The sequence below is a fragment of the Cebus imitator genome, unplaced genomic scaffold, assembly GCF_001604975.1.
Source record: "Cebus imitator isolate Cc_AM_T3 unplaced genomic scaffold, Cebus_imitator-1.0 Scaffold402, whole genome shotgun sequence".
NCBI classification, from domain to species: Eukaryota; Metazoa; Chordata; class Mammalia; order Primates; family Cebidae; genus Cebus; species Cebus imitator.
In genome coordinates, this window is record NW_016107717.1 from 1,151,850 (window position 1) to 1,168,755 (window position 16,906).

Here is a 16,906-nt window from a genome sequence, read left to right on the forward strand (position 1 = left end):
GCTTTTGGCCACAGCAACAATTTCTCTTCTCCTTGGCCCCACCTTCTCTACTGGCAGAGAAGGTTCCTCTCCAGTTCTGGTGTGGGCTTTGCCTCCCAGGCAGCCCTGTTGCTGAGGTGTGCAGCTGCTCCAGGCAAGGTAGCCTCACAGAGGACGGTTCCCAGGTACAAAAGAATCCCAGCACTTTTTTGCCTTAGGTAAGTAGCTAACCTCCTTCCCCCTTACCTTCCTCCTTCCTTTCCCAATGTATAGACCCCAAAACTATTTAAGATTTAGCTTTTTTTCCTATGAAACCCAGTCTTGGACGATTTTCATTATTACAGTATTATTATTATTTTGCATTCCCCAGTGCTTTCTACTGGAAACAAACTGGTGATGGAGTAACTGGGAATATTCCAGGATCTGGGGTTCCCGTGGCTTGGGGTAGCTCCTACAGAGAGAAGCAAAAAACTCATATAGATTATTTTCCTTGAACAGCTACTTTCCCATAGCAAGTGCTGCTGGGTGGGCTCATAACCAGTATTCCCCTCTCATTTGTGTATGCACAAGCATGCGCGTGCACACACACACACACACGTGAATCTTGCTGAAACAGAACCAAATTACAGTGCCCAGATAGGTCTCATGCTTTAGGGACAATTTAAGAGACAGATGCAGGCTAAGTTCTACCTGAGCTGAGGTTTGGACAGATGCCTTAGACCAATCGGAATGCAGGAAACCAAAGAAGCAAAGGAAAGATGCTGTGTGAATGTTATTATATAAATTTTCTCTCCCAGCATAGCTCGGGGTGGTTAGATGCTGTTTCCATCCAATGGGAGCCCTGTAAGCTCTCCCATTAATGCTGGAAAAACATTCACTTAACAGGCTTGTCCAAACAATTCCCTTTTAAATTCAGACATGATGAACTCCAGGGGGAAAGCAGAGCCCCAGGGCTGTCTGCCTCAATACCATCACTCCCGACAGGGCACAGAGCCACACGGTTCACCCCAATAGTCCATAAAAAAGCCCGATGGAGAAACTGTGTTTATGGTCAGGTTACCAAATAGGCGGTGAGCCATTAATGCCTTCCCAGTCTCCCTGTCCTTCAATTTTCCATCCTTCCCAACACTCACACAGGACACACACACAAACCCAACTCTATCCCCTGCCGTCTCTTAAATGCTCTTCCACAAGCTCCTTCCATGACACCCACCTGGCTCCCTGCTGATGCTCCCCTGCCTTTCCAATGACCCCCTCAGAGTGCAACTTGCAGGAGAAACCAGCCTCCCACACCTATCCACCACTCACACCCCCTGTCAGATCATGGCGGCACCCACAGCCTCTTTCTTCTTTCCATTCACATTCTTTCTAAACACATTGATTTTCCATGTTATCTCTCCAGTCTTGAACCTGATCCCATCTTCCTTCAAAAAAAGAAAAAAAAAAAAAAAGAAAACATCCCTGCTTCTGTCCCTTCTCCTGATCCTAGCCTCCACCATTGCTCACATCTCTCTCCACCCTCAGTGGCCAAATCAGTGGCCCCCATCCTTTCTGGCACTCAAAGAAAGCTTGTTCATGAGGCTTTCTTATAACTACTTTCTTGTTCTGTCTCTCAATATATTCCTGTCCTTCCAACTGAACTAGATTCCCCTGAGTTAAAACCTGACTTTGGATTATGTAACGAGTTCCTTTGGGAATATATGAGGACTCAGCCAGTCACTTAGAAGTAAAGCAAACTGCCAAAATAAAAATATACATATATTTCAAAAAGTGGCTAGTTTACACAGGAATCTAATTAAGGAAGGAGCTAGCTGGTAGAAAGTTGTGGGGAGAAAGGCAGTTCTAGCCTGGGCAACGTTAGTTTCTTGTCAAACAGTCATTTTGCAAGTGCTAATGGAATAGAAAATGTCATTGGGGAAAACACACATCTGTGAATACCTACTATGTGCTTCAGGTGGCAGAGGGCTGTGTGAAATATGGTAATATTCACTGTAGCTATACAAAACGTATTTCACAGTGTAATTAATTAGCCAGTCTATCGATACCATATGATACAAAATACTATTATGATCAAGTTTAAAAGCATTGCATATCACACTGATTAATACAAATTTAATTATTCAAATATGGCTGTGCTGATAGTTCCTTTGTCAAATATGGAAATCAGTGCAACATATTTTATAAATATTTCCATCTATAACTTTTTTTGTGATATTTCAAAAAGTTGGATGTAATCCTTATGTGATGGTGCACATAAAAATCTTGTGTACTTTGAGTTCAACTAGGGTAGACTGGCTTCCAAAGACAGCAGCAAAAGACGTGCATGGAGTTGTGCAGGTGGCTGAGGGGCAAAACAGGGCAGGGGAGAAAATGGGAAAGGTCTTTCTCTACCTGCCTTTGCAGCTGTGGCCCTGGATTTATCAGAAAACAGACACAATAACAAATAATTGCTAAGTGCTTCTGGTTGGGGTGGTTTAGACTGCTAACCCAAATTTACAGGCCAGTGTTTAAAACGCTATCTAGAACAGGGGTCAGCAGATAGTAAATCTGTCAGGAAGGGGCAGACAGTAAATATTTTTGGCTTTGTGGGCCATATGGTCTGTGTTGCAATTGCTCAACTTGGCTGCAGCAGCATGAAAGCAGCCATAGGCAATCACCAGTGGGCGTGGCTGTGTTCCAATAAAACTTTATTTATGGACACTGACGTTTGAATTTCATATAATTTTCACATGCCACAACATAGTCTTCTTTAGATTTTTTTCAGCATTTTAAAAGCAAAACCCATTCTTAGCTCATCGACCATACAAGAACAGGCAGTGGGCTGAATTTGACTCATGAGCTGTAGTTGGCTGACCCCCGATTCTGTTTTACTGTAGGCATCTACTGATTCTATGAATTCTTTCTTGACCTGCTTTTCCCTCTTTGCCCCTTCCACCTCCTTTCTCTCTTTCCTTTCTGCACCTCCCAGCTTCTACCTGTGAACGCCTCCAATAGATTTCGAAGGCTTACCGATATACCAGATGCACCCTCTCTGTGGTTAGAGTCCATGGTTTTTGCGTGTGTTGTTTTGTTGTTGTTTAGAGTGGGAATTTCTGTTACTGCCTCAAGAAAATGCCATTACGAAAATGCCTTTCTAGACACCCTCATCAAAGAAGCTGCCTCTTGCATCCAGAAAAATTCTTTGTTCCTATTCGGAAACAACAATCCCAACCAGCAAAGTAGGAAAAGAGAAACTTCACGTAACTGATGTTTTAGCATTGGTGATGTTTCTTACATTTTTCTACAATACAATCAGAGCCAACATTCTGAGGAGTTTGTGGATGGAGAAAGAGACCCGGTTAGGAATTTGAAGCCCTGAATAGGGTATCACAAAACACAGGGACTAACAACCACCTTCCTTCACATACCCATTCCCTGCTGGGGAGCCCCAGAATTTGCTTCAACATCCACTCTGTGCTTGGGAGTGGGAGGTGTCTTAGTTTCGTGCGGCTACAGCAGAATACCTGAGACTAGGTAATGTATAAAGAACAGGAATTACTGGCTCACAGTTTTGAAGTCTGGGAACTCTAAGATCAAGGTGCTGACACCAGGTGGAGGCCTTCTTGCTGCATCATCCCATGGCAGAAGGGCAACAGTACCAGAAAGGGAACCCACTCCTGTGAGTCCTTCCCATAATGACATTACTCTGTTCACTACCTAAACAGTTTCTGTTAGTTCCCACCTTCCAACACTTCCACATTGAGTATTAAGTTTCCAAGACGTGAATGCTGGGGGACACATTCGAATCACAGCGGGAGGCAACAGGCAGTCATTCAGAGGTTAGCTATATTTCCATCTCTATGTTTCTCCCCCCACAGCTCAGAGTCAGATTTGGAAGTGGATCTCTAAGTGTGTTAAATAAGAACATTGCATGGAGTTTAATTTTGCCTCAGGTCAGCCCTGACTTCTATAGGCTATCAACATTTACGAAAGCTAAATGACATCCAAGAGGCCAAGCAAAGTGTTATATGATCCCCAATTTACCGACAGGGACACTGAGGTTCAAAATCAGTGAGTAGTATACCCACAACTGGAACGTGAGATCCAGCTGCAGCAGAAAATCAAAATGACTCTTCTGTATTTATCAGTCTTTTTTCTCTATTACAACAGTCTGGTACGAGTATGTGTGATTTCATTTGTCCTTGGTGGATATTCTTAGGCTTCTACAGCCATAATACTTGCCAAAATGAAACTGCTTTGGCTAACTTAACATCATACTCTAAGCATCACCCACACTGACCCCCAGATCCTAGGGGTGGGAGAAATTAGACTAGATCTAAAACAACCAAAGCTGTAAACTACAAATAAGGGCATATTGTACGCGAAAAATGCGAAGTGTTATTTTCTTTTCTGTGCTCTTCTTCTCCCTGTGAACCATGATCCCTGCTTGCAAAGAAACCAATCAGCAAGGGGAGGTTTATGAGAGCTGGTGAAAGTTTGAACAGGTCCGTGCATTTTAAATTTATCTGCATAGTCTAATATACAACCCCACACTCTATCTCCAACTAGTTATTTTTAACCATGACAGCAACACAGCAGCAGTATAGCTACAGTAATGGGGAGCCTGAAAGGGCTAGACCAATCACCTATTTCCTCTTTTCCTGGCAAGCAGACAAGCAAAGCATCTTTTCTTTTCTTAGAGAACTTAATTCCTCCGGGGGCCTAGAATCCATATCAGTGTTAAATAAATTGGTCAGGTCTACTAGAACAGTTGGAAAACAACAGTACCATGCTACTTTGCATTGTAATAGGAAAAGGGTCAGTATGGATTTTCTAAAAGTTCACATTACATGGGCAAAAGGCAGGAGTCAAGATAGAAGGTAAAATTGATATGTGGAAAGGGATTATGAGCAGCCAGTGTCTAGTTACTCTGAATCAAAACAACATGTTCATGCAAAGAGTAGCTTGGACTGCTGAGGACTCCATTTAGAGTATGTAATTATATTTCTCCAAAGCATGATTTATCTGTTAAGCAAAGGTTCTAAATGTTCCATGAATCAAGCTATCAAAAGCCAACTGTTGACCTTGTGTGTTATCCTTTAGAAAGAGCCAGAACATATGGTTGGTCTGGAAGCCCAGAATCTAGGACACTGGAAAAGAGGGATGGATACACTCATCACGGCTTGAAAGACAGACCTTGCAAGGTAACCTGAACAAAACTGTGCCTAACCAACTCTTTAAAGATATAGCTGTTACATTTAAGTCCCAAAGGAAAATACTTCATAAGCTCCTCCTGGTAACTATTTCAATTGATTCCAACTTTCAGAGCCCGTAATAAAGAATATGTTGCAGTCAGAGTCATCCAGCACCCTGACCCCAGGAGGAATGTATTATTGATTACTGCAGATGTGCCCACTTTCATAAATTCACATATTCTTTCAGCAAACATTTATTTTAATATCCACTCTGTGCTGGGCTCTATAATAGGGACTAGGAAACAAAAATAACAACCAAAAAAAGAAAACATGATTCCTGCTATTCCTGTAAGTTAGCTTACAACCTCATAAAGAAACAGATATAAAAATAAACAATTAAGAAATGCATCTAGTTCAGCTAACAAGGCAAAAAAAGCACAAGTGCAGCCTGGACAACAAAGTGATACCCCACCTCTGTTCTCTTATAAGGACACATGCACATGAATGTTCATTGTAGCACTGTTTACAATAGCAAAGACTTGGAACCAATCCAAATGCCCATCCATGATAGACCAGACAGGGAAAATGTGGCACATATACACCATGGAATACTACGCAGCCATAAAAAACCATGAGTTCATGTCCTTTGTAGGGACATGGATAAACCTGGAAACCATCATTCTCAGCAAACTGACACAAGAACAGAAAATCAAACACCACATATTCTCACTCATAGGCAGGTGTTGAATAATGAGAACACATGGACACAGGGAGGGGATCATCACACACTGGGGTCTGTAGGGGTGGACTAGGGGAGGGACAGCAGGGGGTAGGGAGTTGGGGAGGGATAACATGGGGAGAAATGCCAGATATAGGTGATGGGGATGGAGGCAGCAAACCACATTTCCATATATGTACCTATGCAACAATCCTGCATGTTCTTCACTTGTACCCCAGAACCTAAAATGCAATAAAATATATAATATATATATATTTAAAAAATTAAAAAAAAACAATTATAGTACAATTAGTTAACACCTTAAAAAGAAAAGATACAGTTACTACTTTCGGCAAGCATCTAGGTGGTTTGGGGCCACATTAGTTACATTATTTACGTGCAATAAAGACAAAGTGAGAGCCAGGGACAAGTGTCTTAATATTTCTGAGAAGCTCAGGGAAGAATCCTTAGAGGGGATGACATTTAACTTCTCAGAGGAGACGGCATGCAGGGCTGGGAGTATCTCATACAGAGGAGAGTGCATCTCCGAAGGCATGGAGACATGAAAAAATATGGGGCATACAAGCAAATGCTAGTAAATAAGAGGCTTCTTGAGGAACTCAGCAAAATGAGACACCCAATAAATAGCACCTCCCACTAAGGAGATGACAAGTGATTCTACAGCCCTCTGCCCTGATTGCTCTTCTCCATCGGGAGGCATTGACAGCCCCGTCCACCTTGAGCCGATCTGTGTGCCTCCTCCCCACACTGTGTTCTGCATTCTTCCCACACTGATCATCCCAATAGGAGTGACAGCCTGCACTCCAGTTTTCCAGCCAGTGACCAGACCCAGGCCAAGCAGCACTGCCATATCGGCCTCCAGGGTAGACCCTGCCCCACAGCCAGCCAGGAGAAAAGACCCTCCAAGGTCCAAAGTTCCGAACATGTTTCACTGCACAATTTTGTTCAAGTTACCTTACAAGGTCTGTCTTTTAAGCTGTCTGCCTTACTCCTAGATACTTATGATTTCTGCTGACTAGAAACATAGCATTTTGAGATATGGTCTGTCACAGTGGAAATAACACTGGATTAGAAGAAAGAAGACCTGGGGATCTCCGAGGGTCTATGATCAGCCATGGTACTTCCATCAGGTTTCTTAATCTCTCTGGACCTCAGTTTCCACATCGTTAGGATTCGAGTAGGTGACTTCCGAGGTCCTTTCCAGCTGTTTCTCTGAATTATTGCTACTCAGGGGATATGATGGGTAGAAGCTGCTATCAAAACTACGATTCAGCCAGACTGTGTGTCATGGAAGATTATTCTAGAATATGAGCTGGCAAACTACAGCCCGTGGGCTGCATCCAGCCTGCAGGCCATTTCTATATAGCCCACAAGCTAAAAATGGTTTCTACATTTTTAAAAGGATTATAAATAAAACAACATGTGACAGACTTTATGTAGCTCACAAAGTCGAGCATGTTTACTATCTGGCCCTTTACAGAAGAAAAATTGCTAACCCCTGTTCTTGAACACTCAGAAACTGATCAGATTGGAGGCCTTAGCTATTTGATACTCTGCCACAAAATATTGTTTACTAACTCTGCTTAGGCAGACTAAAGAAGCTTGTCACATTCTTCTCATTGAGAGGTGTGCCTGTATCTCTTCCTCTTAGCGCTGGGTAGGCTCTGAGACTGCTTTGCTCTATGGAATACTGGGAAGTGGTATTCAACCAGCTTGGAGGCTCAGGCCTTGAGAAATGGGCAGTTTCTCCACCCTGTCTCCTGGAATACTCTGTCTGAGAGCCTTGAGTTGCATTCCCAAAATGGAGATAGACATGTAATGTGAAGCCTTCTTGGATGCTTCCAGACCAGCTTGTCTGCCAGCTGAATACCTCAAAGGACCTCAGTCAGCACCACTGGTGGAACAGAAGAATTGTCCAGTTAAGTTCTGTACAAATTTCTGACCACAAAATGTTTGTTGGTTTGAGCCTTTAAGTTTTGGGTAGTTTGTTACACAGCAATGGATAACTGGGCAGGATCAGAGTGTGAGGCGCATGTGAAATAGATGCCAGGCACTCCTCTGTCTGTCGTGGGTGGAGTCCTAGTTCTGGATTTTACTGTCTCTACATAATTCATATTATCAAACAAGATTGGGAATGCATCTTCATCCTGGCTTAGTTCTTATCGCATGATTTTCCAGGATGTGCAAGGGATTGTGGAAAAAGCACCTAAATTCTTCCATGGCACCTCCTAGGAAATCTAGGCACAGCCGGAATCTGCTCACAGCCCACGCCCTAGTGCTATTCACCCCCCAAATGTGAAGCTGCTTCTTCAAAAAGAACACTCCCAGAGATACTGCAGAGGCCAGGTTGATAGTGAGATACTTGAAGACAAGGGTTTGGTGGCATTCATCCTATCCCTAGTACCTAGCATAGCACATAGCCAGTCACAAAGTAGTTCCTCACTACATGTTTATGATTGCAAATAAATAATGATAATTGCCGTAAATTTACTTCACACCAGCATAGTACTAAATGTTTTGTGTGGATTTTCTCATTTACTCTTCACAATAATCCCAACAGGTAGATGCCATTAGCCTTATGTTAGAAATAGCAAAACCGAAGTTCAGGGAATGAATCTGCACAAGGTAGCTGCTAGAGTAGGTATTGTTTGACCTGAGTGCTCTTAACCACTCCAGCTGTGAGTGCTCTCACAGGTGAGGTATCCATAGTCCCTGCCTTTGAAGGGCTTGGAATCTGGGGGAGCGAGAGTCTAACCACACACCTGGAAACATTTTGCAGAGCAGATTATGTAAATGTTTCAGCTCTGTCAGCAGAGTTCTGTAGGGATCTTTGAGAGCTATATTAGTTTACTATTGCTGCATAGCAAATAACTATAGATTCAATGGCTTAAAATAAATCCATTTATTAGCTCAGTTTTTTAGGTCCAAAGTCCAAGCACAGTAGGACTGGATTCTTTGTTCACGGTCACCAAGGCTAAAATCGGGGTGTTGGTCAGGTTACTTTCTTATGTGGAGCTTAAGGTCTTCTTCCTAGCTCATGTGATTGTGGCAGAATTCAGTTCTTTGTGGTTGAAGAGCCAAGGCCTCTGTTTCCTTGTCAGCTCCAGCTGGGGGCTGCTGTCAGCCCCTAGAAGTCACCCATATCCCTCATCCAATGGGTCCTCTATCTTCAAAGCCAGCAATGGAGAACATCCCTGGGGTCAAATCCCTCTCACACTTCAGAAAGAACCCACTCTCATTTAAGGGCTCACCTGGTTAGGTCAGCCTCAGCCAGGATATTCTCCTTAAGGTCAACTGATTTCACAGGTTGATTATATTTGCAAAATTCCTTCGTGGCAGCACGTAGATTAGCATTTGCCTGGATAATTGGGAGAAGGTGCGTGTGCCCCAGGAGGTGGGAATCTCGCAGTCCATCTTAGAATTCTGCCTACCAGGAAAGCACAGAGCAAGGGCTGACTGATAAATAGAAGCTGCTCCACGGGTCTGTCCTCTTGCAGAGACTTTATCTGCTTCTCTATTCAGAGGCCCCAGTGGAGAGGGATTCGTTCTGGAACCTTAAGGCAGATGATTATACGATGCTTCTTAATCTGTGAGTGGGGTTTGGAGAGGAGGGGTGGGAGGCCCATAAAACAATGACTCTGCATGTTAATGTGCTCGTACAAAGGTAGAGAGGCTGCAAATTGTGATACCCCATGCTGATTCCCCATCTTTCTCCTCTTAATAAGGTCTCTGTGGAGAGGATTTGCCCCAGAGGGTGCGAGCTGGGCAGGGTCTGGGTTTGTCTTTCCCCACAGCCCTGTGTTCTCTGCACAATCGGCTGCGTTTGCATTTGGAGTTGATTACTGAATAATGAATTATCATTCCTTTTTCATATTCTAGCCCTTTTCAGAAGTGTGCTTCTACTTTTCTACTTATTGGGTCTCAAAAATGGAAAGAAAAAAAGATTCTTCTCTTAGAGGGGGCAGGAAACAGCATCTAAACAATCCCGTTTTGGTCCTGCAGTTGATAGTAATAATTGTTTTAATTAATTCAGTTTCTGACTTGGAGTAATTTAACTTCTTCCATGGCTGGACAATAACATGTCTAATGAAGCTAGCTTCACTAGGTAATACCAGGCAAGGCCACTTGGTCATAACACTTTCTTGCCCTCTCCAAGGGCTGCTTCGTCCCTGCTGGGCAGGGGTGAAGACATGAAGGGGCATCTGGAAATGGGGGTTCAATTCAAGGAGAATAGAGCCAGCCCTGTGTCAGAGAACAGAGGCTTGCTCCAAAGCCCTCGTGGGGTCGTGCTGGAGAGCTGCCCGGCACATTACAAGTTGTGGGAGTTCTAAAATACAAGATTGGTTTTCCTGGGAAGGAGACTGCGTCCAGGCTGCCTCTCACATCCACTGTGAAAGGGGAGGTCAGTGCATTAGGGCAGGTGGCTGCAGATGAGAAAGGACAATGTCGCTGTGTTAGTCAGCTGTATTCAGCTCACTAACAAAGTAGGGAAACAACAGAAATGTATCTTCTCACCATTCTGAAGGCTGGAAGTCCAAGATCAAGGTGCCAGACGTGTTGGTGTCTGGTGAGGTCTCTCCCTGGCTTGCAGAGGGCTGCCCTCTTCCTGCATCCTCACAGCTTGGCCCACGGTCTACGTGTTGTTTATTATTTCTGAATCTCTTCTTTTTGTAAGGACCCCAGCCGTATTGGACTGGGGCCCATCCATATCACTTCATTTTACCATAATCACCTCTTTACAGCCCCTGCCTCCAAATACAGTAACACTCTGTGGCAGAGGGTTCGGACTTCAGTGTGTGACTTTTTTGGGGGGCAGGCAGGGGGACACAGTTCAGCCCCTAGCAGTCATCCCCACAGGCATTGGAATGGGGAAACCTAGAGTTCTTGGATGGCAATGCAAGCAGAAACAGGCTGGAGGTGGCTTCATTAAAATTGACCCCTGGCCCAGTGTCAGGCCTTAAGTTACCACATTCCAAAGTGCCTGGGGGGAGAAACTTGGCAGCTGCGGACTCTGTGCTGTGGCAGCCTAAGCAGACCCTCGTCACCAGCTAATGACAAGTAGGAAAGGAGAGTGGAGCCTCTGCTGCTCGGATTTTAGTGTGTTTGTGGAAGGGTGTGTCTGTGTGTGAGTACATGTGTGAACAAGTGAGCATGCGTGTAGGAGAGTGTAAGGAGTGAGTGTGTTGCATGTGCATAAGAGTGTGTGAAAGTCACTGTGTACATGAGTGTTGTATGAGTGAATGAGTGTGAATATAGGTGTTGTGTGAATGTGTGTGAATGTCGTGTGTGCTATGTGAGTGTGTTGTGTGAATGTGTATGTGCTATTCGAGTGAATGAGTGTGAGTGTTGTGTGTGGTATGTGAGTGAATGTGTGCGTGTGCATTGTGTCTACTATGTGAGTGTGAATATTGTGTGTGAATGTGTGTGTTGTATGAGCATGTGTGCTATGTGAGTTTGTGAGTGAATGAGTGTGTGTGTGAGTATCGTGTGAATGAATATGTGTGTGAGTGTTGTGTGAGTGAACATGTGTGTTGTGCGAGTGTTGCATGAGTGAGTTTGCGTAAGTGTGTGAATGCGTGCTGTGTATGTGTGTGTTGTGTGTTAGTGTTGTGAGTGTGTATGTTGTGTGGTTCACTGTGTGCATGTGTGTGTGTGTGTGTGTGTGTGTGTGTGTGTTGCTAGAAGGAATCATGACAGTGACCAGGTTGCCTGAGTCACCTTTCCACCTTGACCACAGATTACTGGGGAGAGCAGGAGGCAGGGCGAGGCATCTGCAATTAGAAGAACCCAGGTGTTCGTGTGAGAGAGAAACAGAAAAAAAAAAAGCCTTCAGTCCCAGACAGGGAAAGAAATGCACAAATCAGATGCTCATATTCAGGTAGAAGCTGCAGGAATTTGATATCGCAGGCAGTTTGCAAAATCATTTCTTTATTTTAGATAAACATTTGCTCAGACTCTACTGCTCACAGACCGTAGGTTCTTCTGAATCCCTCTCACTGGAGGGCCAATACCAGGTTTTTCAAACATTAATGAGTACTTTCTAGATCTCTTGCTTCTCTCAAATGTATTCATCTCAAGTGTATCCCTCTTTTCCCTTGTCCTGAAATTTTGTAAAATTCCCCAGGAGAAGGAATGGCTTTTACTCGACACATAATTCTTTAGATTCCTCCTCCACGTGGGCTTGGGTTTTCACCTTGGCACTCATCACTGGGTAACATAGTATGTTTCTAGCATTCATCTCATTTACTCTCTGGCTCCTCTACCACCATGTATGCTCCATGAGGGCAGATAATTATCCCCCACAGTGTTTCACTGGTATATCTCTAGGGCCTTAAATACTGCCTGACACAGAATAGATGATTTAGAAATATTTGTTCAGTGAATGAGTGCATTTCATGAAAATCTAATGTGCTCTAGATATTCTGCTAAGGGCTACAGAGAAGAAAATAAATGAGATCTAGATACTTTCTTCAATTCCCTGGTGGGTGGTAGGATCAGACCTGCATGCAAATTATGAGAGTCCAGGTGATAAAGGGCCCGCAGAGGTCTATGAGGTCTATGGAGAGTGATGTGGGAAGGGGAGGGGTGTGCTTTGCATTGAGCCAAGTAGAGAGGAACTTAGGGAAGATGTCACAGTAAGCTGGTACTTTCAGGACAAGTTGAGCTTTCCTGGCAAACAGCACTTGCAGGTGCAGGAGTGAAGGAAGGGGCAGTCCAGGTAAGGGCATGGGTGTGTGAAGGTGCAGATGTGGAAACAGCATGGCATCAGCAAGAAGCTGAGCAATCTAGTGTGCAGGATGTTTAGTGTATAGACCAAAAAGGAGAAGAGATGAGACAAGAATATCAGGGGTGTGTGCCAGCTAGGGATTGGGAATTTTGTCTCATAGGAGCATTGGAAGATTTGTTCTTAATATTTCAAGCCTATTAGTAACATGATCAAATTGGCAATTGTGGTAGAATAAAGGAGAGATGGGAAGGGAAGAGACTAGAGGCTGAAATGAGTTCGGAAAGCCCTGCAATTGGCTTGGAAGGGCAGGGAGGGGAGAAGTGGGCATGAAGTCAACACTGAAAAAGCAGAAGTGACTGATCCAGTGACTAAAAAAGGCAACGGAGAGAAGCCAGTGGGGGTCAGGAGGAATCGGCACCTCCAGCTTGGGCAACTGGGTTAACAGTGGCACCATCCATTCACATTCAGAATAGACAAAAATGGGAGGTGTAACAGGATGTAATTCCAAGGAAATGTGAACCATGTGGGCCTTTAAGAAGTAGTTCCTGTCCTTGGAGTCTGCAGAAGCTTTGGGATTGTCATCATCCTCAAAATGAACCAGCAAGAATATCATTTTCTGCCTCAGTCATCCTTTCCTGCCTCTCAGTCCACCTTCCTCTGTGCACACCAAACTGCTCCTTCTGTGCTGCCTTTTCAAGCTGTGCTTGTTTTCCTGCAGATCATATGTACCCTTACTATAAAGCTTGCTTTATCTCCACATTTTGTTGCCTCAAAACTGAACACAAGCCTAGCCAAGGCACCAAGGAGATACCGCTAGTTGTCTATTGACTTGAACTGCACAGAGTAAAAGACTCAAAGGAGAGAAAGCCTTTTTGTAGTTTTTGTATATTTTTAGAACTTTCTTAGCTTGATAGCTGTTGGGAAGTTTAGAAACACCAAACAAAAAACAAACAAAAAACCCAGAAATAAATAAAAGCAGGGCTTCTTCTGCTTGGGAGAGACCTTGCCTCTCTCTTTTTTTGGCATACTTAGCTGTCATTATTAGAACCCTGCTTTTCAGGAAAATGGTAGTACCCAGAGGTTTAAAAATTATTGGGAAGGTGGGGAGATGAGATGAGGTGGGGAGATCACTCTTCTGTGTCAGACAGGGGCTCTGGGAAAGCACAAGTAACAATGAGACCTTGAGATCAGGGGACAGGGTTGGGCAGCTTCTTTGAAGAGTGGGCAGGCAAGCTCAGCCCTGGCAACACCTGGGCACATGACTCTTTCCTAAGTCATAGGAGGCTCCCACTGAGAGAGAGACTGTCTTCTCAGATGGTCCATTACTGCAGGATTACAACTGTAAGAATTAGCCAGACCCCTTATGAGAGGGACCAGATTGAAGACAATATGCTGCTTAGTTTCCCTAGTTCTCTTCCGTTGCAAACAAGGCTCTAAAAATGCTCTGCAGAACTAAGTCATGAATCATGCAGGAGAGGGCAGGAAAGTCCAGGATGAAGGAGAAGCTGCTGTCAATTAGTACATGAGAAGTTGCTACCAAAGGAAAAAACACCACAGAATGGGGACTCAATAAAAGGTCCTGTAGCAGGAGCATGGATGTGTACAGAGAGATGAGGGAAAGAAGTCTAAGGACTGAAAACATTAGGGAAGGAGCAATAAAGGTTGCCAGAACATTGTCCTGTGAATTGTGAAGTAGTCCTAACAAAGGTCCGGGAACATGGTGGATTCACATACCTGGGTGGGCACATGGAGAGTTATTTGCAGACATAGATCGAGCTAGTCTCCAGCGTCACCACCCCCCGCCACCTTCCCTTCTGGCACTGAGGTCATTGGCATCCCAGAGATAAGCAGTGGTCTTAGTCTTCTGACTTGGTGTCACAAAGGCAAAACTCTAGAGGCCTCATGCAGGCTATGTAAGTGAGTGAACCCAACTAGGTACAGGAAAAATCATCCACCTGAATCTCACTACTGATAGAAACATGGATACAGACAAATATGTCTTGACCGTCGGGGAATCTGCAGGGTGAGGGAATGATAAAAGGCACTGACAATCAACCATAGTGTCAGAAGACAATGGGGCGTGGTGGGCGAGGTGGTAAACAAGGCTGTTCGTGCCAGGGTAATCGTAGGATCACTCTCCTACAACACATCATCAGCATTGGAGGCTGCATGTCCAGTGCCTGTTACATCTGATTTTCGACAGAAGCTGCACTAATTTTTATATGATGGCTGCCAACTTACAAACATTCAGATTTTTAAATGATACAATTGATATACTTAGGCACGTTGCATTCAGCCTGCAAACAGTCAACATAAAATCCCTGCTCTGGTCCAATCTTCACATTTCGTATATGGGGAAACAGGCCCATAGAGAGATCTTGCCCTCTGTTACATTGTGAATTGGGGCAAGACCTAGAGCCCTGATCTCCCCAAACCCAGGCCTCCTGCATCTCCTACTGTTCCAGGTTGTTTCTCTGGGTTCCTCAGCCTTACTTCCCACTCTCAGAATCTGTTTTGGCCTCGTATGCTGCCCCCTGGCCGTCAATAACATCACTGTGTTACCCCACTCAGCATTTTGTACACCACACATGTTTTTCACCTGCCCCCCAAAAATCAACAAAAAACTTATTTAATCTTTCAGGACCTGTAGTGGGTTGAGTTATTCACGTTCCCATAAACATGTTCACATCCTAATCGCAGGACCTGTGAACACTATTTTTTTTTTTTTTTAAGTCATTGCAGATGTAAGTAAGTTAAAGATGTCGAGATGTGGACATCATTCTGATTTAAATGAGTGGGTCCTAAATGAGTGGTGTCCTTACAAGAGGAAGGCAGAGGAAGGGCACACAGACAGAAGAGGAGGAAGTAATGTGACCCTGGACACAGAGATTGCAGTGATGTGAGCATAAGTCAAGCAAGTCAGCAGCCACCAAAGGTGGAAGAGGAAAATAATGGATTTTCCCTTAGGGCCTCCAGAGGAGGCACAAACCTGCCAACATGTTGATTTCGACTTCTGGCCTCCAAAGCTGTGTAAGAACTAACTGTGGAGTTTTAAGCCACCAGGTTTGTTGTGATTTGTTACAGAAGCCACAGGAAACTAATACAGAACCCTTTCTTCTGCTAAGGGATAGAAATTTCCTGTGAGAGTAGTAACAGTGGTAACTACCAGGCATTTAATCTATACCAGGTCCTTATGTTTTCTACAATCCTCATACCATTTGTTAAAAATAAATGTTATCTCCATCCTTACCCCTCTGCCCACCTGTTACAAAAACAGGGAAACAGATACCTAGAAGCCACATAGCTCGTAAGCAGTATAGTCAAGATTTGAACCCTGGATTCTTTATTCTCGTTACATTACCCATAGGGAACTCCCTCAAGTAGGCTTATATAACATAACAGTGAACTTGCAAAGCTCCAAGAGTGGCTGTTGTGGTAGAAGTTTCCATTCTAACAGGTCAATGTAGACATTTTTGTTTGACAATGATTGTATTTCTAAAATGTAATATGTTAAACTAAATTATGCCAATTAATATTAACAGAAAGAGACAGTTATGCTTGGTGCACAGCTCTGTGTCTGGGGTTTGTGGTTGAGGCAGTGCTCTGCTAATGCACATGACTTTCAGGTGCAGGCCTTGCTGGGCTGTGTCCTAAGGTGAATCAACGTGAAAAAAAGCCCTGACTGCTCATGCACTGATATCTTTATTTTTTCAGATGTCTGGGAACCACCACCATCACGTCTGGAAAAAAGTGACTTCACACTACAGCGGAGGAAAACCATGGGTTGGCCAAAAACGGAACAGAATTTATAAGGGAAAAGGAAGGTTCTGGAGTAATATGGTAAGTAGTTTCTAACCCAGAAAAATAAGACTTAAGCATGGATTTTAAATGTTAAGCTTGAGTAGGTAGATAATTAAAGTTAATCTCTTTAAGCCTCAATGTGCAAATCTGTAAAATGTAAGAACAGAAATAATGTGTACATATTATATGGAACAGTTTCGGGCACATACCTGGTTCTCAGTGAATAGTGCATATTAAATTATTGATGCTGTTGCTATTGTCTTGGGCTTATTCTCTGCCTTATTACACAAAATTTTGACTAAAATATTCTGTAAGAGAATATCACCAAAACCATCCCATCACCGATTTAATTTTTCTTTTTATAGTTGTATAAAGAATTGCAGTCCCACACCAGAAATAAGCACCCTTTCAAGTTATCCTTTAAAATAACTTGTTGCAAGCATATATAAATTCACTCCACGTATAATATTTTTTCAATTGACTTAG

General features: G+C 43.7%; 1 long non-coding RNA gene across 1 annotated transcript; it reads left to right on the plus strand.

Moving 5' to 3' along the window:
• The first annotated feature begins 69 nt into the window (after window positions 1–69).
• Window positions 70–16,453, plus strand: LOC119468252. Its single transcript, XR_005196908.1, has 3 exons — window positions 70–197; window positions 5,062–5,162; window positions 16,334–16,453. It is a non-coding gene; the product is annotated as an uncharacterized LOC119468252 (long non-coding RNA).
• The last annotated feature ends 453 nt before the right edge of the window (window positions 16,454–16,906 follow it).